At 45.1% G+C, this 13432-nt stretch overlaps 1 long non-coding RNA gene across 1 annotated transcript in view; it reads right to left on the bottom strand.

The window, feature by feature from the left end:
• Nucleotides 1-12896, bottom strand: part of LOC142830289 (uncharacterized) — a 41901-nt gene extending 29005 nt beyond the window's left edge. The window contains exons 1-2 of the long non-coding RNA XR_012905440.1: nucleotides 12791-12896; nucleotides 5768-5866 (exon numbers count right to left, since the gene is read on the bottom strand). This is a non-coding gene — a long non-coding RNA (uncharacterized LOC142830289). The remainder of the gene's footprint in view (nucleotides 1-5767; nucleotides 5867-12790) is intronic.
• Between the last annotated feature and the right edge of the window lie 536 nt (nucleotides 12897-13432).

Raw genomic sequence — 13432 nt, 5'->3', positions numbered from 1 at the left:
GCGGACACCTAAGAGCTGCCAGCAGAGAGAGGCTGAGGACCAGGTGACCGGCTGAGACCAGAAGAGGCCAGGAAGGGGGTATAAAGAGGCCATGCAGTCGATGCCATTTTGTTCTCAGCTCAGCACTTCATCCCAGAGGCAGCACTGCAGGGACTGAAGAGCCCGGAAGACCTGTGAACCCATCCTGATCGTAGGATGTGCAATAAGAACTTTTAAACCAGCAGCTGCAACATCTCTGCTAGAGCCTGCATCGAGAACTGGGAGATTCGGTGCATGTAACGTACTGTACTTTAATAACCTTACTCTCATGCTTTTCTTTCCTGTAATAATAAACCTTTAGATATAGATTCTAAAGGATTGGCCCAGCGTGATTTGTGGGTAAGGTCCAGAGGGTAAATTGACCAGGGATCTGTGGCTGGTTTCTTGGAACCGGACAGAACTTGTTCGGGGTAGGTGGGATTGGGTGCTAGGACCCCCCACCTGTATATAGGCCCGGGGCCATCTGGGGCACGGATATTGGTGGGGTGTCGGAGGGGTTTTGCTCGGGAGGCTTCAGGCAGGCTGCTGAAGCGCTCTGTGAGACTGGTTTGTGGCCTGTTTGGAGAGGTCGCCAGTCAGGGGGACTGTAAAGAGCCCCGGATTTGAGCAATTCGCCCTGAGCGGACGCCCTAAGCTGTGCCCAGACACGGCCCGGTCCGTCACACCCAGGCGTCCTGATTCAGACGCTGCTGGTCAGTTTCAGCAGCCACTGAATCAGGACGCCTGGGGCAGAGCAACTTGAGTGCTGATGGGTTGCTCCAGTAGCGCCGAGGAGCGGCGCTGCGGGACCAACCCAGCAGCGCCCCAGCTGCTCTACCCAGGCGTCGTGGGCAGAAAAGCCTGGTCTGCTGAGGGGAAGGGGGCACTAGCTGTGCCCCCCCAGCAGACCAGGGAGACGCGGAGCAAAGCCGCGGAGGATGCCCGCAGCGGGACAGCCTCCGAGGCTCTGCTCCCCGTCTACCTGGTCTGCTGGTCAGACCAGGGAGATGGGGAGCAAAGCCTCGGAGGATGCCTGCAGCAGGACAGCCCAGGTGCGCTGCGGCTGTCCCGCTGCGGGCGTCCTCCGAGGCTTTGCTCCCCATCTCCCTGGTCTGACCAGCAGACCAGGGAGATGGGGAGCAGCTTTTCTCGCCTCGGAGAACGCGGGCGGTGGGACCGCGGCTCATCTGGGTGTCCCGCCGCTCCCGTCCTCTGGGGCGAGAAAAGCCCCGTTCGTAACTGCGGATCCAACATAAGTCGGATCCGTGTAACTCGGGGCTGCCTGTAACTGCAACTGTGAAGCATACCAGTATTTATAATCCACTTGTCACTGAATTATATGTAAAATGAGCTAAGGTTAACTGAACAGTCATCCAAACTTGTTGGCACAGAAAGAACTACAGTGCGAGGGGTTTTTCCTATGATACTTTCATTACTGACCTTCCTTTTTAGCCTTCACTTGATGGATGCATCATGACTCTAATTCAGCATGGTACTTAAGCCTGTGCTTAACTTTAAGCATGTGAGTAAAACCCATTGACTTCAATTAAAAAGACAGTAGGCAAATGGGTTTCTCTTAATGGTTTAGAGATCTCTTCTTTAGAGATCTCCCTCAACCCATCTTTTTTCAGTACTGTTTCCTACCATAGGCCCGATTCAGGCAGCTACTGAACCACATACCTAACTCCAAGTGCATAAGTAGCCCCATTGACCTCAGTAATACTATTCACTAGTTTCAAGATAAGCAAATGAGTAAGAAACTGATTGAATATGCAACTCAATATCATTGCTGGAAGATGCTAACCCATTTCTGCGGGTGATCAATGTTCTTAAAGTACAAATGGAAGTTGATGATGAGCAACTCCACGGATCAAGGCACATTGCAGGATTACACTTTATATTGTCCCTCCAGGTCTTCTACAACAATGAAATAATGCCATATTGTTTGGCCTTTTATTATGATACATAATATTCGTAATTGCATCATAGTTTAACCTTCTCAGTGGCAGGAGATGGCTTTTCAATCAGTTATTGACCCTACCACATAGAACAGTTCTCTCTCTAAACTCATATGGGCAGTAGAAGCCTTTTTTCCCTGCAATTGTTTGCAAGTAGGATAATGTATGTGTCTAAAATACACCTCTCTAGTACACTGCACAGCCAGCTCTGCCTAATGCTTGTCCACTAAATAATCGCCATATGTGTCTGGGAATACAGTTTTTTTTAAAAAACAGAAGTTAATCCAGCTTTGTGCTGGATTAATTCCTAGTGAAGCTTGGAGATCGACAGCTGTTCTCTTCTTTTGGCTAGGAGTATTGCTCTTAAAAATAGATACATATTGTTCAACATCCCAGCTTTACCCAAGATATGCACAACTCCCCAGTTTCTTCTCTGATGCATGGACAGCAGTATTGTCTGAGTTTCTCGAATAAGTCTATATGACACTTAAGAATCTTCTTTGTTTTGGCACAGAGTAAGGAAGGTTTTGAAACTACCCTCCTCATTTGGTGACTAGGGGACAAGGAATATTTGCAAAGGAGACATCTGACAAAAAATAAAGACAGTATTAGCCAGTAAGACAACAGCAGAACCAGGTAAATCCCTAACTGGCTCTTATGACGGAAACCTTACAAACAAACAAACACACAAACAATATCCCACAAACCATGATTAATGAATATAGTTCCAGAAGTTTTTATGTATTTAAGCCATAGAAAACAAGGGTTAAAGAGGTAATATAGCTTCGGTGTACATTAAAAATAACTTGCATTTTCATTCAGAATGCTTCTTTTTTCTTCATTAGCCCAGATACCCAAAAAAGCACTGTGTACCCAAGTAAATTAAATGGAATTTCTATTTGACATAGCAAATGTACAATATACAATAATCAGAATTCAGTACAGCAGATAGGAAATGCTATCTGTATTGGTAGAAAAATCAGTTGGGAACATTTTCTTTAAATCTTTTCATTTGCTCCTATGTTTTGTTTTCTTAACCATAATGTGAAAGAAAGGCAAATGTTACCTAAAACAGTCTCAATTTGTGTTTATTCTCCTTTTTTATTGCCACATTTCAATAAAATTAATAATTCAATGTTCTAATATTAGTTGTCATCTTAGCTGTGATAAAATTAATAATTCAACACACTAATATCAAACAAATGGTACCTTTTAATGGTAGATGAGAAATACACTTTGCTGCATTGTGGGGAGTTAAATTGGGTAAGTTTCTCCACTTTATTTCAAATAAAATAATATTTTACTAATTAGAATATCATTGTATCATCTTCACTCAAGTTAGAGTTATCGGTAAGTATGGCTTCTACAAATCAACAGAGGTGTTTATTTTCCCAACACATTTCAATAGAAACCATAATATGAAGAGAACAGTGCCTGTACATGAAATCATTTTAAAATCTTTCCCTACTGAAATCATACTACAATCCTTTCCAGGGAATGTATTCACCATACCTGCAGTGTCCTGGCAAAATTCCAACTTGGGTAATTACAGTCAGCCTACCTAAATTCCTCCTGTAGTTTAATTTGCAAAGGTATTCTTCATTTCCCTGCCCTAAATTGTTGTGTAGTGTTGTGTGTGTGTTGTTAATCGGGTGCTGCACTTCTCTTCCCAGGGGTTGGCTGTAGTCCAATGCTAGGTGAAATGATTCCTGTGTATAGAATGCATCTCATTTTAAATCTGCAAAGAACATGAAGATCCTTTGGAAGCAAAATGCTCTGTGCATGACTGGAAGGTCGTTAGCTATACTGCAAATACATCCAATTCAATAGTCAAGCAGAAACACAAAAATATATAAAACAAATAGTTTTTGTACATTATGACATATGCTCAAAATTCACTTCACTTGATCATGTATCTCCCCAAAAAGGTAAAAGAACAGTTTAAAAAATGTATAGAAAAATGTCATCAAAATGTAAAGGATGTCAGAGCTATACAGTAAAAGCCAGATTGTTTCTGCCCCATGGGCAGGTGTGTGGATAAGCATGTAAAATGGAATTTTCCCATTACTTGCCCCTCACTGTGCACTGGTCAGCTTTAATTGCACTTCCAGTTCCCTCCTAAATGAATGGGCTGGTTACAGGTTCCCTGCAGGAACTAGCCTTTCTCAAAGGTGCTGGAAAGGACACAAAGAGACAATACCCACCCACCTGCAACAAGTAGAACTAGGTCTCTGCAGAGACCTAACTCAAATGTGCTAACACTTCCAGAGCTCCTCCTGGGAAAATAAAGTTTCACACTACCCTTCTCAAATCTTTGTTGTAATAGTAGGCATAAAATAAATGGTATGCGTCCAAGGGAGGGTAGATTTGCACTGTACTCATAAAACACAAGTGAAATATGATTGAAGTGCTGCAAAATGCACTGAAAACATAGGCAGTGATAACTGATTATTAAAAACAAGGATAATCTGTGATAGCAAAGTGACCAATAGCACAGGACTAAACAATTTCTTATTTGCATTATAATACCACAAAAACTTATAGCATCAAGCAGCATTCCCTCTAATCTTTCCCATCCATGGGAGGAATAGATTTTTGTGTGCACCATCAGCAAAAAGAAAAAAATCTAGCTGTGGGCACTCTGCTGGGTGGCATTTGCATCTGCCTCCTATAACTACTACTGGACATAGGTTAGTTACAGGATATGTTGAGATCCTTATTTAACAAATACACTGGGTCACATTCTGATCTCTGTTACACCAGAGTACTGCTACAGAAGACAGTAACTGAGATCAGAATCTGTCTCAAATACACTGTGAACAGTGTGAAAAGTTACATTTTATGTTGGATTCAGAGATAGCATAGCGCTTGTTGGATTCTCCTATCATTTCAACTGATTTCAACTGAAGTCTTCATTGACTTCAGTTATGGCCATGTTTGTTATTATGGGTTTTCAAAGGGTAAACAAGTATGATCCTGAATTTCCAAATGTGATCACATGTCTTGCAAATGTAGTCATTGTTGGCCTGAGGAGATTGAACCATTGAATTTACAACATGCTCTCTTCTCCTGCAGAAACCTCACACATTGCTCCTAAGAAGTGGACATGGCTTCATGGCACAGTCCTCTCCATCTGGGTCTTCCCTGTACAATGAATTCCCAGCTTTTAAAGTGTATCTTCAGTGCTTTGAGGTTGGCCTTCAAAGTGACTTTTTATGTAAGACAAGTAGGCAGTAATTCACATCTCCATGAGAAACTGTTTCAGTCTATACTCAGTAAAGGCTTATCAATATTAACACTTAATTCATGGCATGCTAAGACATTTTAAAACAGGGAAGATCAAGACACACTATGTTGTATAGCAGGGTATTGGGATAGATTTACACTTCAGCTTGCCATTAACTAAAGGTGCTCATAGACAAGCCCTGTGAAAGTACTGAATTGGCTTAATATTTGGATGGTTTGTTCTCGATTATGAGGCCTTGCAGTTAAGCTTCAATTTTAAAATAGGGGCTTTTTTTTAGAATTGCAACCTATTGTAACCTCCTTTTCTTTTATTTCATGGGGTTCAGCCAAAAAACATTTATTGCTTTAATTACAGCTGTTTCTGATGGCTCTGTGTTGATATGGAAACATGCCAGACAAGGTGGCAGTATGGAGCCTTGAGTGACTGAAAAGAAGTAATTGCTGTTTCAACACATGAGAAGGAGTTCAGGAAGTAGTTAACTATGCTTAGAAGCTAATGTGAACGACTTCATTAAGGGCAGACATTCCTGCATGCACACACTTACCCCCTTAGAAGATGAAAGTTCTTTGCCAATCAGTAGTGAGTTTTGTCAGGGATATAAAACTGATAGCTATTTTGAACCCCAGTCAGATCCAGCCCCGTCCTGTAGGGAAAAGATAAAGTTACCAGGGGGGATTCACACTCATTTGTGAGTTGCATGTCAATACAATTTGCTACAGAAGTCAGTGGAATTGAGACTTGGAAAAAATACCTTAAAGGAGCAATTGCAGACTGGAAGTCAAATGTTTTCAGGAGATATGCTATATAACTGAACTAGAGACCAGATAATTATAAGATATCTTGATAAGATGGAATCGCTAGTAAAATTTGCAAATAAGGAGAAGGAGGACTTCCTCATCACATTTACTCCTTAATCCTCAAGATCAGGAATTCAGAAGAAAATCCCAGTTTACCTTAGGAATACCGTGATGTGACTATTTTCAAGAAAGGAGACAAATCAGATTGTGGAAATTTTGAGGACTCTCCCTCTTGCCCATCTCCAGAAAGATGCTGACTGGCTGCTCTCCCTTGTAGAGAAAATCCTCCCAAAATCACAATCTGGGTTTAGCTGAAGCAAAATGCAGGAAAATGTAGCACTTTAAAGACTAACAAGATGGTTTATTAGATGATGAGCTTTCGTGGGCCAGACCCACTTCCTCAGATCAAATAGTGGAAGAAAATAGACACAACCATATATACCAAAGGATACAATTTAAAAAAATGAACACATATGAAAAGGACAAATCACATTTCAGAACAGGAGGGGGATGCAGGGGGGGGGGGGGAAGGAAGGAAGGTAAGTGTCTGTGAATTGATGATATTAGAGGTGGGGAGAGTGGGATGTTTGTGAGTTAATGGTATTAGAGGTGATAATTGGGGAAGCTATCTTGGTAATGGGTAAGATAGCTTGAGTGTTTGTTCATTCCTTTTTGGAGAGTCTCGAATTTTAACATGAATGACAGTTCAGAGGATTCCCTTTCAAGTGCAGATGTAAAAGGTCTTTGTAGCAGAATGCAGGTGGTTAAGTCATTGAGAGAGTGTCCTTTCTGGTTAAAATGGCAAGAAACTGTTTTTTCTTTGTGATCTTGTCTGATATCTGTTTTGTGGGCATTAATCCTTTGGCAAAGTGTCTGAGATGTTTGTCCAATGTACATAGGACACGGCTACATTTCTATCACTAATCTGGGTTTAGACCATCTTGAGGTAATACCATTAGGATCTTGACTTCATACCAAATTCAGGGAAAATGATGCAAATACTATTGACCTCATGAAAGCATCTGATTCTATGAACTATGAGGTTCAATGGCAAATTCTCCTCAAATTTTGCCCACCAAAATTTGTTTCTGCCTTCCAACTTTTCCATATTAATAGGCCAATTTTCAGCAATGGATCTGAAAAAGACCCCCTTCCTCATCAAGACAGGCATCAAATAAGTCGGTGTCATCCCTCCAACCCTCTTCTATATGGGTATGTCTACACTACAGCACTAATTCGAACTAACTTAGTTCGAATTAGTAAATTTGAACTAAGCTAATTTGAATTAGCGCAGCTAGACCTAAAAACTAGTTCGAATTAGCGTTTTGCTAATTCGAACTAGCATGTCCACATTGCGTGGACCCTGAACAGAGGTTAAGGATGGCCGGAAGCAGTGCCGGCAGGGCATCAGAGTAGGACTTAGAACGTGGAGCTGCTGTTTCAGGCTAGCCGAGGGCTCTGCTTAAAGGGACCCGACCCACACCCCGGACAGACAGTTCTCAGGGGTGCCCCTCTTGCAAAGCAGTCCTGGCTTGGAGTGCCCTGAGTGCCCACACTCGGAACATCACAGCACTTGGCCATCAGCCCGGCTGCACTTGCCGCAGGCTGCCATCTGGGGAGAGGGAGCAATTGGGGGGCTGCAGGAGAGGTTCCACCCCCAGAAGCCCGCAGAGCTAGCCCAGTCCTCCTCATCGGGGGCTCGTACCCCATTCCTCCCTCACCTCCTTCCACTTACCCCTCTCTACCCCCCTTCTTGATGTGCAAAATAAAGAAAACGTGTGTTCAGAAATAGAATCTCTCTTTATTGAACAAAACTGGGGGAGACTGGGAAAAGGAGGTGGGAGAGGGGAAGAGAGAGGCTGGGAGAGGAGAGGGCAACTACAATGATGAGGGGTTTGGAACAGGTCCCATATGAAGAGAGGCTAAAGAGACTGGGACTTTTCAGCTTAGAAAAGAGGAGACTGAGGGGGAATATGAGAGAGGTCTATAAAAGCATGAGTGGTGTGGAGAGGGTGCATACAGAAAAGTTCTTCATTAGTTCCCATAATAGAAGGACTAGAGGACACCAAAGGAAAGGAATGGGTAGCAGGCTTCAAACTAATAAAAGAAAGTTCTTCTTCACAAAGCAAAGAGTCTACCTGTGGAACTCCTTGCTGCAGGATGCTGTGAAGGCTACAACTAGAACAGAGTTTAAAGAGAAGTGAGATCAATTCATGGAGGTTGGGTCCATGGAGTGCTATTAGCCAGGGGGTAGGAGTGGTGTCCCTGCCCGAAGTTTGTGGAAGGCTGGAGAGGGATGGCACGAGACAAATGGCTTAGTCACTGTCTTCGGTCAATCCCCTCCAGGGTCCCTAGGGTTGGCCGCTGTCGGCAGATGGGCTACTGGGCTAGATGGACCTTTGGTCTGACCCAGTACGGCCATTCTAAGCTCAGGGCTCAGGGTCGGGGATCTCAGTGGACCACCTTGATTTTCATACAAACCTGCTCCTGGGTGGCCAGGCTGGCAGATCTCCTGCCCTAGACGGCTGCTTTCCTGTGCCTGGTGCGGAGGTCGTGGATGATGTCCACGATGTCTGCACTGGACCAGGCGGGTGCCCGCCTCTTGCGGTCCTGAGCAAGCTCCCAGGAGCTGCCAGCCTGGTCCCGGGAAGAGGGGGCGGGCTGGGGGGCATCGGGTGGCTGGCTCGAGCCGTGCCAGGTGCAGGGTCTGCTGGCTGGGTGCTGGCAGGCTTGCACCTGGCACGGGCACCGTAGCCAGCCCGTGCCCCTTTAAGTGCTCCGGGGCCGGGAGGGGGCATACGAGATTCCCTGGTGTTGGCCAGAGTGGCCACCAGGGAAAGCTGGGGAGGGCTAGCCTCCCACTAGTTCAATTAAGGGGCTACACAGCCCTTAATTCGAACTAGTAAGTTCGAACTAGGCTTAGTCCTCGTGGAATGAGGTTTACCTAGTTCGAACTAAGCGCTCCGCTAGTTCGAATTAAGTTCGAACTAGCGGAGCGCTAGTGTAGCGCCTATCAAAGTTAATTCGAACTAATGTCTGTTAGTTCGAATTAACTTTGTAGTGTAGACATACCCTATCTTCCTTGCTCCACCCTTCATCTCATTGCTAACAAATTCATTTCCAGACTTGACATTTAATACATAATGTATGGCATGCTCTTCTATCTCAATCGCCTCTGATCCAAGACAAAGATTAGAATGAAATTTGTCATTGAACTTCAATATCCAGACAATTGTGCCCTGTGTATCCAGTCACAAGATCTCAAAAAAAGGTTGACATCTCTGAAGCCCACAACCTCACACTCAGCACCAAAGGTACAAAAGTGCTTCACCAGAAGGCTGCAAACCATCAAAATCCTGCCTCTGCGTTTAGAATAAACAAAGAGATACGGGAGAATATTTAAGATTTCCCCTGCCTTGGCAGTTATCTGTCACAAAAGGCCGACAGTGGTGAGAATATTGATCACCCCCTCCAGTGAACCAGAGAGTATGTCTTTGAAGATCATGACATTAAGCGCCAAACCAAACATCTTATATGCAGTAAAACTCCATTAGTCCGGCATCCAATGCTCCGGGACTCCTGATGGTCCGGCACCATCAGGAACCTGGAAGTGCACTCAGCTGCTGCTGAAACTGACCAGCAGCTGAATCGGTAAAGCCGGGAGCAGAGCAGCTGGGGTGCTGCTGGGTTGGTCTGGTAGCGCTGCCCCTCGGGGCTGCGGGACCAACCTGGCAGCACCCCAGCTGCTCTTGGGGACGCCTGGGGCAGAGCAGCTGGAGTGCTGACGGGTTGGTCCCGCTGCGCCAAAGGACGGTGATGCGGGACCAACCCGGCAGGACCCCAGCTGCTCTGCCCCAGGGGTCCCCGATTCAGCTGCTGCTGAAACAGTTCAGCGGCTGACTTGGGGACCCCTGGGGCAGAGCAGCTGGGGTGCTGCCGGGTTGGTCCCGCAGCGCCGAGGGGCGGCGCTACAAGACCAACCCGGCAGCACCCCAGCTGCTTTGCCCCAGGCGTCGGGATTCAGCCGCTGCTGAAACTGACCAGCAGCATCAGTTTCACCAGCAGGCTGAATCCGGACGCCTGGGGCGGAGCAGCTGGGGTGCTGCCAGATTGGTCTTGTAGTGCCGCCCCTTGACGCTGCGGGACCAACCTGGCAGGACCACAGCTGCTCTGTCCCAGGCGTCCCCAAGAGCAGCTGGAGTGCTGCTGGGTTGGTGCTGTAGCGCCACCCCTCGGTGCTGCGGGACCAACCCGGCAGCACCCCAGCTGCTCTATTGCAGGCATCCCCGATTCAGCTGCTGCTGAAACTGACCAGCAGCGGCTGAATCAGGGACTATCGTAAGGGGGGGCTATATGGGGTCTGGGGTAGCATCCTCTCCCACCCCACTCCAGACCCCTCATAGCCCCCACTTCTGATAGTCCGGCATATCTGATAATCCGGCACCCCTGGGTCCTAAAGGTGCCGGATTATCGGAAGTTTACTGTATTAGGTTGTCGTTATATCTGCCTTCCTTTATGGTGCTGAAGTCTGGATCGCATACAAAGGACCCAACTGCTCGATGTCAGGTTGGTGGTCGGTTTCTAGCAGAGTGCCCCAAGGATCTGTTCTTGGACCAGTTTTGTTCAACATCTTTATTAATGACCTGGATGAGGTGATGGATTGCACCCTCAGCAAGTTTGCAGATGACACTGGGGGGAGAGGTAGATATGCTGGAGGACAGGGATAGGGTCCAGAGTGACCTGGACAGATTAGAGGATTGGGCCAAAAGAAATCTGATGAGGTTCAACAAAGACAAGTGCAGAGTCCTGCACTTGGGACAGAAGAATCACAAGCATTGTTATAGGCTAGGGACTGAATGGCTAAGTAGTAGTTCTGCAGAAAAGGACCTGGGGATTACAGTGGATGAGAAGCTGGATATGAGTCAACAGTGTGCCCTTGTAGCCAAGAAGGCTAATGGCATATTAGGTTGCATTAGGAGGAGCATTGCCAGCAGATCCAGAGAAGTGATTATTCCCCTTTATTCGACTCTGGTGAAGCCACATCTGGAATATTGTGTACAGTTCTGGGCACCCCCTCCCCCACTAAAGAAAAGATGTGGACGCATTGGAGAGGGTCCAGTGGAGGGCGACCAAAATGGTTAGGGGGCTGGAGTGCATGCCCTATGAGGAGAGACTGAGGGATTTGGTTTTGTTTAGTCTGCAGGGGTATGTCTACACTACCCTCCTAATTCGAAATAGGAGGGTAATGTAGGCATACCACAATTGCAAATAAAGCCCGGGGATTTGAATTTCCCGGGCTTCATTTGCATAAAGCCGGCTGCCGCTATTTTTAAATGCCGGCAGTTCGAACCCCGTGCCGCGCGGCTACACGGGGCACAAACTAGGTAGTTCGAACTAGGCTTCCTAGTTCGAACTACTGTTACTCCTCATTTCATGAGGAGTAACGGTAGTTAGAACTAGGAAGCCTAGTTTGAACTACCTAGTTCGTGCCCCGTGTAGCCGCGCTGCACGGGGTTCGAACCAGCAGGGTTTTAAAAATGGCGGCTCCCCGCTTATGAAAATGAAGCCCGGGAAATTCAAATCCCGGGCTTCATTTGCAAGTGCGGTATGCCTACAATACCCTCCTAGTTCGAACTAGGAGGGTAGTGTAGACATACCCTCAGGCTCTTGAATGACACTATCAATGGTGCTTCTATAAGATCTTCTGAATTAAATGGAATGACCAAAGAAACAACCTCAGTATGTTTGTATTAAGCCACAACCGCCTGGATTGAAGTTATGACCATCTGCCACTAATGCCTTTGGCCTGGTGACATGCATTGAATATCAGACAATTGATTCTCAAAGCAGGTCATTACCTTACACCTGAAATAACAGCAATGGGTGAAGAGGGAGAAAAGCAACTCATTAGAGACACACTCAAAGCCATCATGAACTTATGAGAAATCCAAGCCCACAATCATCTAAAATGGACCTTGTGGTGAGGAGCCCAGCATTTTTAGTCTCATCAAAGACAACAGAGTAATGGAGATGTAGGAAAGGTGGCCCCAGCCCAATTCACAATCCAGATCTGCCATTTCCACTGCCCAATCTGTGATAAGATCTGTGGCTATAGATTGGTTGTATTAGCCATCAGTTGATCCACTAGCAAGAAGACAATCATCCTCACTTCCAAGAGATGCCAACTATGGCTAATAGCTACAGTAATTGTCAAGTTTTTTTTCCTTATTTGAAGTTGTGGATGTGCTCAATAGCCTGGATGCTGAAACAACTGGTTACAAAATACAACTACGTGTTTTATTTAAATTGCTGTTATAATACCTAGAGAAAGCCTATGTGAAAGTAGAAGGTCTCAGATTGTCAGAAGCCAGTAATGATGTTGTAAGGTAGAATCAATATATGTACTTTGGGGTTTAGGCCCAGGGTTTCATTCTTCATTTTCAAGGAAAACAGAAATCTCTATTTAGTGATGTTAGTCTAGTAAGGGTACATTGTAACTTCTGTGATATAACAGTTTATCTTTGGAGTGTTATTCACAAAAAGAAATTTGAAATTATTAATTGTGTCTGTGCAATGCTGTTTTATGGTAAAGACTGGTACTTGATTCCTAAAAAGAGAAAGAAAGTGAATCCTATTCTAATTTCCACTTATAGTACTGTATTTAGAATATTCCTATAGAAAAAAATCAGCAGTAGTTTCTTGCATGGTCTGTGCAAAAAGGTCAGATTGAGGAATTCAGCAGCATAAAATAAATAAGTAAATGGACTTACCCGTCTTCTTTGTAGCTTACATTGTCATGGAAAAATGGCCAACTCCAGTCCATCTGCACTTTATACATGGAACTTTGTACATGGGAGCAGTGCATCAGCAATTTACAGTGTCAGAACAGAGATACACAATCAGACACAATTATGCAAGAGTGTAAATCAGACATTCAAAAGGTCACCAGTGTTGAAACTAATCAACAGCACTGTAAAACATACAAAGAGAATGTACTTATGACATGACAGTGATGCATCCAAACAAGCTATGAGGAGAGACAAGGTCCAGACAAACACCACAAGATACTCCAGCTTCAGTCATTCTTGTGTAGTGTGCCAATGGTTTACAAACAGATTTGATGGTCAGGCAGATAAGACCAGACTCATAGGCCATCAGTGACATGCACTGGCACTGTATCTCACATACCACTGTGTAGCAATTATTGGTAAATGTAGAACTGCCATTTAAGCAGCCAGCACTGTAGTACAGACTCTCCCTGAGGCTCTATCTTCCATATTTACATCAGAAATTACCCCCCTTTCTCCCCTCTCCCACATCATTCCACCTGTTTTCTTTTTCCTAGATAATTTTATTAAAATCTGGTTGGCTATCTGCAGACTGTGAAAACTGTCACTCAACCAGCCTTAAAG

The sequence above is a fragment of the Pelodiscus sinensis genome, chromosome 7 (assembly GCF_049634645.1).
Source record: "Pelodiscus sinensis isolate JC-2024 chromosome 7, ASM4963464v1, whole genome shotgun sequence".
NCBI classification, from domain to species: Eukaryota; Metazoa; Chordata; order Testudines; family Trionychidae; genus Pelodiscus; species Pelodiscus sinensis.
Note: the sequence above shows the minus strand (reverse complement) of the source record. Positions and strands in the feature narration are given on the sequence as shown.